This window comes from Podarcis pityusensis (genome assembly GCF_964106645.2).
Source record: "Podarcis pityusensis genome assembly, chromosome: 14".
NCBI lineage: Eukaryota > Metazoa > Chordata > Lepidosauria > Squamata > Lacertidae > Podarcis > Podarcis pityusensis.
In genome coordinates, this window is record NC_138039.1 from 9040076 (window position 1) to 9048781 (window position 8706).

At 47.3% G+C, this 8706-nt stretch overlaps 1 long non-coding RNA gene across 1 annotated transcript; it reads right to left on the bottom strand.

The window, feature by feature from the left end:
* Positions 1 to 211: 211 nt before the first annotated feature.
* On the bottom strand, positions 212 to 8030 carry LOC308463134. Its single transcript, XR_013979468.1, has 3 exons — positions 7383 to 8030; positions 6484 to 6858; positions 212 to 4390 (listed from the first exon to the last, which is right to left on the bottom strand). It is a non-coding gene; the product is annotated as an uncharacterized lncRNA (long non-coding RNA).
* Positions 8031 to 8706: the final 676 nt, after the last annotated feature.

Below are 8706 nucleotides of genomic sequence, written 5' to 3' on the forward strand. Positions count from 1 at the left end.
ATATAACCCAGGAAAGATGTTGAGGTGATCAGAAGTCATAATAGAATCTGATTTTTTTTTGATTTTTTTTTTGTAATTTGTATTGATCTTGGATTGTTTCTGTTGATTTTTTTTGCAAAATTAATAAAGCATTTAAAAAACATAAAAGATGTCAGAGCGGTTTACAAATGTGCAATAAAACCATATTAAAATGTTTATTTAGTTACCGGTATTTCATAAAAAAATTACACCACTTGGATGTTAAGAAAACCATAAACCACACTCACGAAGCAGTTTCGAAAGAAAACTTTACAAAGTAAAAATGAGAACGCAGCTAACTATTGTGTGTGACAACTGCTAGCAGTCTTTTGCAGCAAGGTTGTAGAAAGAGGGGTGCGTCTGTGTGCAAAGGTAAATGCTCCACCCACTTTTGCCTCTGGCCTCACCCCCATGGGCATGTGTCCCCCATAAGATAGCCCAGGAAGGAATAAAACCCCCACGTGGAAAAAGGCTCCCCACTCCCAGTGGCGTAGCATGGGGGAGCCAGAGGGGCTGTTGCCCTGGGCACAAAATTGTTAGAGGCGCAGAATTTCAACACCCAGTGCTGCCTCAATACAGCTTCATGCTTCGATCGCTGGGCTCCCTTGAAAACGGCTTCTCCATGCGAGCCAGGAAGTGATCTCTCTAGACAATGGAACGAGTCTTCTTTTATGATCTCTGCGGCTGAGATCTCCCGTATGACGTGGAAACCATGAGGCAATTGAATACGCATGCCCATTTCCCTCCCTCCCACACCCGCTCTGGGCACTGGCAACCCATGCTATGCTACTGCCTGCTCCTGATTTATAGGGCCTTGTGAAAAGCAGAGAAGACTTGAAGCCTATTCCGTTGTTGATTTATCAATGCATGAGCTCAGCAGGGTGCAGGGACCAGACAGACTCCCAGATTAATTCATCTTAAAGCAAATATGCTTTTGGAACCCCGTCAAGGCTGCTCATCACAAGCTATTTGTAAAAACTCGACGGCTGCCTCTTCCTTTGCCGGCTTTTCATCAAACAACCAGCAGCTCTTGAGGCTCAGTCTTCTAGCCACCAGCATCGAGCAAAGGAGCATCTTTCATTGCAAAAGCCTGGAGCAAGGGCCTTTTGTCTGCTGTGTTGCAACATGACACCCTTCCTCTCTGCCGATTTCCTTGGAAAGGAGTCCTGGGGCATCCATCACAGACTGTAGCATTCACGTACAGTCTCCCTTCCACCACCGTCCCCGCCAATGCACGGAGATAAACACATGAAAGTATGTTTTTCCCCATTGTAGATTTCTTAGGGAGAGGCTGGGGAAACAGCTGCCAATTTGGGAGGTGCATTCCCTGAGAAGCAGGCTGATGCAGGAGCGTAATCCAAGTCATCTTCCCACTTCTCGGTACCGCAAAGGACGTCCTGTTGATGCATTGCAATGTTTTTTGTTTTTCCTTTTAATGCTTCCTAATCCTTAGTTTGTGACATCTTGAGCAAAGAACAGATTGTCCAGAATGTTGGATTGAAAAAGAAAAAGAGAAAAGAAAAACTTCAGAAACCTCAAAAGTCTTGGTTGGGGAAAGGAAATGAGTGTCGTTTGTGGCTCAGTCAGCACCCAACTCTCTAAAGTGTGGCCCTCCAGACCTCTCTACCTGGCCCTCAGAACCTTCCCCAGGCCACACCCCTCTTCTTTGGCCACACCTCTCAAGAATCTGCTTTGTACCCCGAGTGATTTTGCCTGGCTGGACTTACTTCCTTGAATTTTGTAGGTTCATCTTTCATTACATGCGGTATAGAATCTCTCCAGCATCGCTGTTGTTAACTGGAGTGGAGGAGAAGATGACTCTTGAGCTCAGCTCTCCTTCAGCAAAGAACACATACTTCCGTCTCGCCTAGAAATATATTTGCTCGGCTCTGGGTATTTTTCTTCTTCTGCTGACATGCCTGGGAGGCATGAATTCCAGTTGACCCCAGGTAACCAATCCCAGGTCACTGCTGCCTGCCAACGCTGCTCCGTGATGGGTCCATTAAGCCCAGGCTCGTCGCCAGCAAAAATGTCAAACAGAGTCCTGGTGATGTTTCACTAGAGAGGTTGGCAGGATCTTGGAAAGAGAGCAGCTAGCCCCAGTCAAAACCCATCTGTCTCCCATTGGAACTGGATGGTCTGTTGCATGACCTCAGAGTCACTTTCACCATGAAACCTCTGATAGATTTGGAAGATAATTCGAGGGAGGCTAACCTTGCTGCCGCCACCAAGATCTGAGGAGGAAACAGGCATTTCCCTGCCTTTTCCTAACATGTCTAAAATGTTTAGATGATGTGAGCACAGACGTGACTTTCTGGAGGACCCTTGGCAAAGTTGCCACCTTGTTTTACCTAACTCGCTCCCAAGCTTTTTGAGTCAGGGTGGTACAGTGGTTAGAGTGTCGGACTAGGACATGGGAGACCAGGGTTCAAATAATAATAATAATAATAATAATAATAATAATAATAATAAAATTATTTATACCCTGCCCATCTGGCTGAGTTTCCCCAGCCACTCTGGGCGGCTCCCAATCAAGTGTTAAAAGCAATACAGCATTAAATACTAAAAACTTCCCTAAACAGGGCTGCCTTCAGATGTCTTTTAAAGATAGGATAGCTGCTTATTTCCTTCACATCTGAAGGGAGGGTGTTCCACAGGATGGGCGCCACTACCGAGAAGGCCCTCTGTCTGGTTCCCTGAAACCTCACTTCTCGCAATGAGGGAACCGCCAGAAGGCCCTCGGCGCTGGATCTCAGTGTCCGGGCTGAACGATGGGGGTAGAGATGCTCCTTCAGGTATACAGGACCGAGGCTGTTTAGGGCTTTAATCCGTGTTGGGCCATGAATGAAACTCACTGGGTGGCCTTGGGCCAGTCATGGCCTCTCCGCCTAACCTACCTCACAGGGTTGTTGTAGAGATTAAATGAGGAGAATCACGGAAACCACCTTGAGCTCTTTGGAGAAAAAAGTATGAGACATAAATGCACGAACCAAACACCAACCAAACACCCAAGCAATTAAGCAGGAAGACATCCCCCCCAAAAAAATTCACTTTATCTCCATACTGGGGAAAGTGGCGTCTGCAAAATGACTGTGGTCTTAAAAGGTGAAGGAGCAGGACAAGTGAAAGCGGGGGTGGGGAGTTGGTAACCGTGTCGCCAGGTGTACAGCTGGCACACAAGGCAGGGATTGGGCTGGCGCCAGGCTGAGCAAGGGGGATATTTATTTTCGTAGTCTTCAAGGGATATGCTGCCTGTTCCACAATCGCAGAAAGTACACAAGAAAATCAAGACACGGCAGCAATAACCACAAACAGCTAAAACCTGGTGAAAGGCAGTGTGATAAATTTATCAAGAGAAGCTTTCATGTTATTTAATTTTTTTTCACATTTGCATTTTGAGCGCTGCAGAGTTTAGGCAGCCCTGTTTAGGGAAGCTTTTAATATTTGATGAATCATTGTATTTTAATAGTCTGCTGGAAGCCGCCCAGAGCGGCTGGGGAAACCCAGCCAGATGGGTAGGATATAAATAAATTATTATTATTATTATTATTATTATTATTATTATTATTATTAGGGCTGTACACCGAAGGACCTTCAGATGTGCATCTCCAGGAGCCACATATCCAAACAGGTAGGGCTGCAATGCTGAATCAATTACTCTGCAGCAGCCAATGGGATGCCCTCCAGACATGGTTGGATACAACTCACAACCTGACTACTAACTATGGCAACTGGGACTGATAGGATTGGGAGACCAATATTGACTGGAGGGCACCAGGTCGCTAACCCAGACTAATCAGTCAGATGAATGGCTTTTGAACACTTTTTACCATCTCAAAACATTCACTTAATAATGCACATCGGATTTTTTGAAAAAGTTATGATATAAGAACATATTAAAACTGGAGAGGGAAAAGCGCCATCATTTTTCGGCCCTGGACATGGGCTACTTCAGATATTGGTGTCTGATAATGGGCCACATTAATCTAAAAACTGGCTCAGATGTTGGTGGTGATGACAAAAAGGAGGGAAGTCAAAGTAGACTCAGCATTGAGGTGGGCAGAGAGATCTGTGCGTGTGCCATGGTGTATGGGGTGGGTAGTGACACCCACTTTTGCCATGTGGCCCCTAGAGCATGGGTTGGCAAACTAAGGTCCGTGGGTCGGATCAGGCCCAACTGCCTTCAGGATGCAGCCTGCGGACGGTCTGGGAATCTCCACGTGGATCGCCAGTGTGTGCGTTCTTGTTGAGATTTCCATTCCACCTCAAGGAGCAGATGTGTGGAACTGTTGCGTGCCGCATGTCTGTTTACATTCCAGCACAGCTTGCTGGGAACTTCCGTTGTGTATAGCTTTTCCTTTTCCTGTTCTCTCTGAGAAAACGAGAGAGAGAGAGAGAGAGAGAGAGAGAGAGAGAGAGAGAGAGGCTATGTTTCTTTGTCCTGATTTATGATTAATAAATCTGTAGTTGTAGTATGCTTCCACAAGCCTCATGCCTATCTGTGTGCGCAGTTTGTGCTGCTGATAGTGTGCCCTGGCTCTGAAGCCCGGGTCACTGATTTATGTCGGAGCAGAGGTCGATGGAAGGAGTCAGCCAAGCTGGGGCTTGCCAGCTGGCCTCCCAGCCCTCTGCATGTCAACAGTTCTTTCCCTCTCCCTCCCTTGGCGGCGGTGGCAGCGCCTCCTCCCTCCCTCCTCCTGGTTTCTCCCCGCCCTGCCTAGAGGAGGAAGGGGGCTGGGCTTTGTTGGTGTCAGCAGCAGCAGCACTTGAGCGGCCGCCATTTTAAGCAGCCCCTCTCTGGAGCCCTTTTGCATGTCGCTCATCGTCCCTCCGCCGCCGCCAGTCCCTGCCGCTCGCAAGACACAGATAAGCAGCGACCGGGGCTCGTGGTGCTCTTGCATCTCCCCTCCCCCTCCAAATAGTCTGGCCCCCCACAAGGTCTGAGGGACAGTGGACCGGCCCCCTGCTGAAAAAGTTTGCTGGCCCCTGCCCTAGAGGGTTAGCCAAGGGTGATTCTGACCTTCAGGACAAAAAAAAAAAAGGTTAGTCAACCTCGCGCTACAGTCTTACAAACTGCCACTGTCTAGGGATGGGTGAATCTGGGCTTCTCTCTGCTTCTAATTTTTCCAGCCTTAAATTCAATTCGCCACAATTCTCCACCAGCTTGATAATTCTTTCTAAAGCCCCTGTGGAAACTGCCCAGCGTTTCCATGCAAATTTCTGTGGACATGCGCATCTTTGCGAAACGACTATCCCTTTCTCGTGTCCCTCGACTTCTAGACCTTGCTGCTGAGCCTGTACTGATATTAAGCCCAAACAGAGATCTCTGTTAGAATTCCTGCTCCGTGATTGCAGTCATGGGATTGTTATCTATCGCATGACGGTATATGTTTTGACTCCACAGAGTGGGAAGTGACGGAGACAGGATGTTTGTGTTACTGTGTTCCGTGAAATGGGACTATTGTTCTTTGTTCTTTTTGCTGTCTGATGCTAGAGAGAGAGGGAGCCATGTTGCAGTGCTCCGTGTGTGTTTATATGTAAATAAAGTAGATTAGCCAAAATGCTGAGTTGCTGTGGTCTGTCATGAAAAGCTGTGAAGACTCTGCGGATCCCTAAGTGTGCCGATGTCTGTTGGCATTAGTCGCTGTAATGTTCCGGCTGAAGAAAGCTTTTGAAGCTCCCGAACGATCAACCAGGAGGAAGAGAACATGCCAGTCTGGCATGTGTCTCTGCCAGGGTCCTACTCGAGTGTAGGCTGAACTCCTGACAATCTCCTCCTAACTTTCAAGTCAGAGTCACTCCTGTGGTTTGGGGGCAGGCTGGTGGCATTAAAAAGAACATAACCTTACTGTGGTTACAGAGGAACTTGAAGTGGGTCCATGGGTGCAGATCAGACAGAATAGCGCCAGGAACACTTTCTGAGTAATGTTGACATGTGTGATCAATGATACTATAATACTGTCGGTGGAAGGAGAAGGAGGATGTATGACTAGCAGATTGTTGTTGATCTTAAGTTGGTGACTAACTGGTGAGGTTAGTCAATTAGCTGGCCAAGGAGCCAGGAGCCTGCTCCACAGAGAGCCCCCCTGCAGTGCTGCAAACGTTATATTTACTGCTGAATAAACAAGGCTGTTTTTCAGAAGCCTGTCTTATTTACAGGGAACGCAGCACACCATCAGCAAAGCTGCAGTCATCTTGTTAATCTGCGAAGCAACTTGCTGCTCTTAGCTCAGTGACTACCAAACTTGGCCCTCCAGCTGTTTTGGGACTACAATTCCCATCATCCCTGACCACTGGTCCTGTTAGTTAGGGATGGTGGGAGTTGTAGTCCCAAAACAGCTGGAGGGCCAAGTTTGGCCATCACTGTCTTAGCTCAACACCTCTCTGCAACCTATCTCCTATAATCATCCATCCATCGCTCCCACACAGCAAATCCGGTCCTGGTCTTACGCAGGGGTCTCTAACCTGGTGCCCTTTTGCCTTTGGGGAGGGGGCTGGTGGTGGTCCATGCATAGGATGAAGTGAGCAGCACTGGGGGGCTGTGGATGGGCCTTTTCAGTGGTGGCCCCACATCTGCAGAACAAGAGGTGTCTTCCTGCAAGCGTTGTTTTCTTTCAGGAAGCAAGCGAAGACCTTCCTCTTCCAGCAGTCTTCCAGATGAGGATATCAGTGACTGAACTATCAGTGGATCTTTCGACAATGCTGCTTATTGCGATTTGAATTTTAGCTTTTACATTTTATGGAGGTTTTGCTTGTTCATTTAGCCAAATCAATAGCCTGCTTGATTGAAGGAGCAACCCGAAGCGGTTTACAAAAATATAAAACAAAACTTGAAAGTTCCTGATCAAAAGAAAAACCAGTTAAAAACAAGTATGCAAAAACATTCAAGAGACTAGTTATAGTTTAAAAAGTAGCTTAAAACATAGGTAATCTCTGCATAGGCATCAGGTTTAGTAATGACTGGGCTACAGTAAGAAGCATCAGTACCTTCCATCTTCTTCTTCTTCTAATAATAATAATAATAACAGCAACAATAATTTATTATTTATGCCCCGCCCATCTGGCTGGGTTTCCCCAGCCACTCTGGGTGGCTCCCAATAGAATTAATGAGAATAAGAATAAAAAAGCAATAAAACATCAGACATTAAAAACTTCCCTAATGAAAAAACTAGAGGGGATGCTAAACTGTGGCCTTCAAGAACTTGCTGGACTACAACTCCCATCAGCCTCCAGCCAGCATGGCTGATAATCTGGGGTGGTGGGAGTTGTAGTTCAGTGACACCCGGAGGGACACAGGTTTCGTGCCTCTGATATAAAATACCCATTAAATGGTGCCAGAGCCAGGCTCTGCAATTGAGGCTTACAGATCCATTTGTCCTGGGTCTGCAGTGGGTGGCAGGCAGCAACCCTGCTACCTAGCTTAGCAGTGTGGTTAAGGCCAGAGGTGCAAGGACACATATTTTGATGGGGAAGAGTCCGGCTCTCTCAGTCTTCACCCAGAGGTTGTTGTTGTTTAGTCGTTTAGTCGTGTCCGACTCTTCGTGACCCCATGGACCAGAGCATGCCAGGCACTCCTGTCTTCCATTGCCTCCCGCAGTTTGGTCAGACTCATGCTGGTAGCTTCCAGAACACAGAAGAAGAAGAAGAAGAAGAAGAAGAAGAAGAAGAAGAAGAAGAAGAAGAAGAAGCGTAGTTTGGATTTGATATCCCGCCTTTCACTCCCCTTCAGGAGTCTCAAAGCGGCTAACATTCTCCTTTCCCTTCCTCCCCCACAACAAACACTGTGAGGTGAGTGGGGCTGAGAGACTTCAGAGAAGTGTGACTGGCCCAAGGTCACCCAGCAGCTGCATGTGGAGGAGCGGAGACACGAACCCGGTTCCCCAGATTACGAGACTACCGCTCTTAACCACTACACCACTGACCCACCATCTCGTCCTCTATCGTCCCCTTCTGCTTGTGTCCTCCATCTTTCCCAACATCAGGGTCTTTTCCAGGGAGTCTTCTCTTCACATGAGGTGGCCAAAGTATTGGAGCCTCAGCTTCAGGATCTGTCCTTCCAGTGAGCACTCAGGGCTGATTTCCTTCAGAATGAATAGGTTTGATCTTCTTGCAGTCCATGGGACTTTCAAGAGTCTCCTCCAGTACCATAATTCAAATTCACGCAGAGGTAGCAGAGGGGAAATACCTTCCCCCTGAGTCATTTGCAGTGTCCAGTTTCTGAGTGTTCTTTCGTTGGCAATTCTTAGCTTTCGTTTGCTCTGAAAACTTGGGTGAGTAAGATTGCTGGAGAAAAGGGGGAGGGGGAGAAGAAATTTGGCTGGTTTGAAAACCGCAAAACAGTGCCCGGTTAGCTTTCATTTTCCTGGAAAAGGGGAGACAGTAAGCAAACTCAAAAGCCTGTGGTCAACTTCAAGAGCAAAGGATTGTCAGCTGTGCCCCAGCTGACGGAGGGCTTAGGGTCCTGGTAGAGATGGCAGGATCTCTCGGTTTCGATTCTTTCGCTTTCTCATTTTCCCAACCTTGATTTCTCCAGCAACTAGAGATTCCCTTTTAAAGCCCTGGCAATAATTCACCAGTGTTTCAACACAGGCTTCTCTGAATGTGCCCATTGTTACGAAGCAACCGCCCCACCACCCTCTTAGATAATGCATTTTGGGAAGTTGTTTCCACTAAACCATGCATTTATAT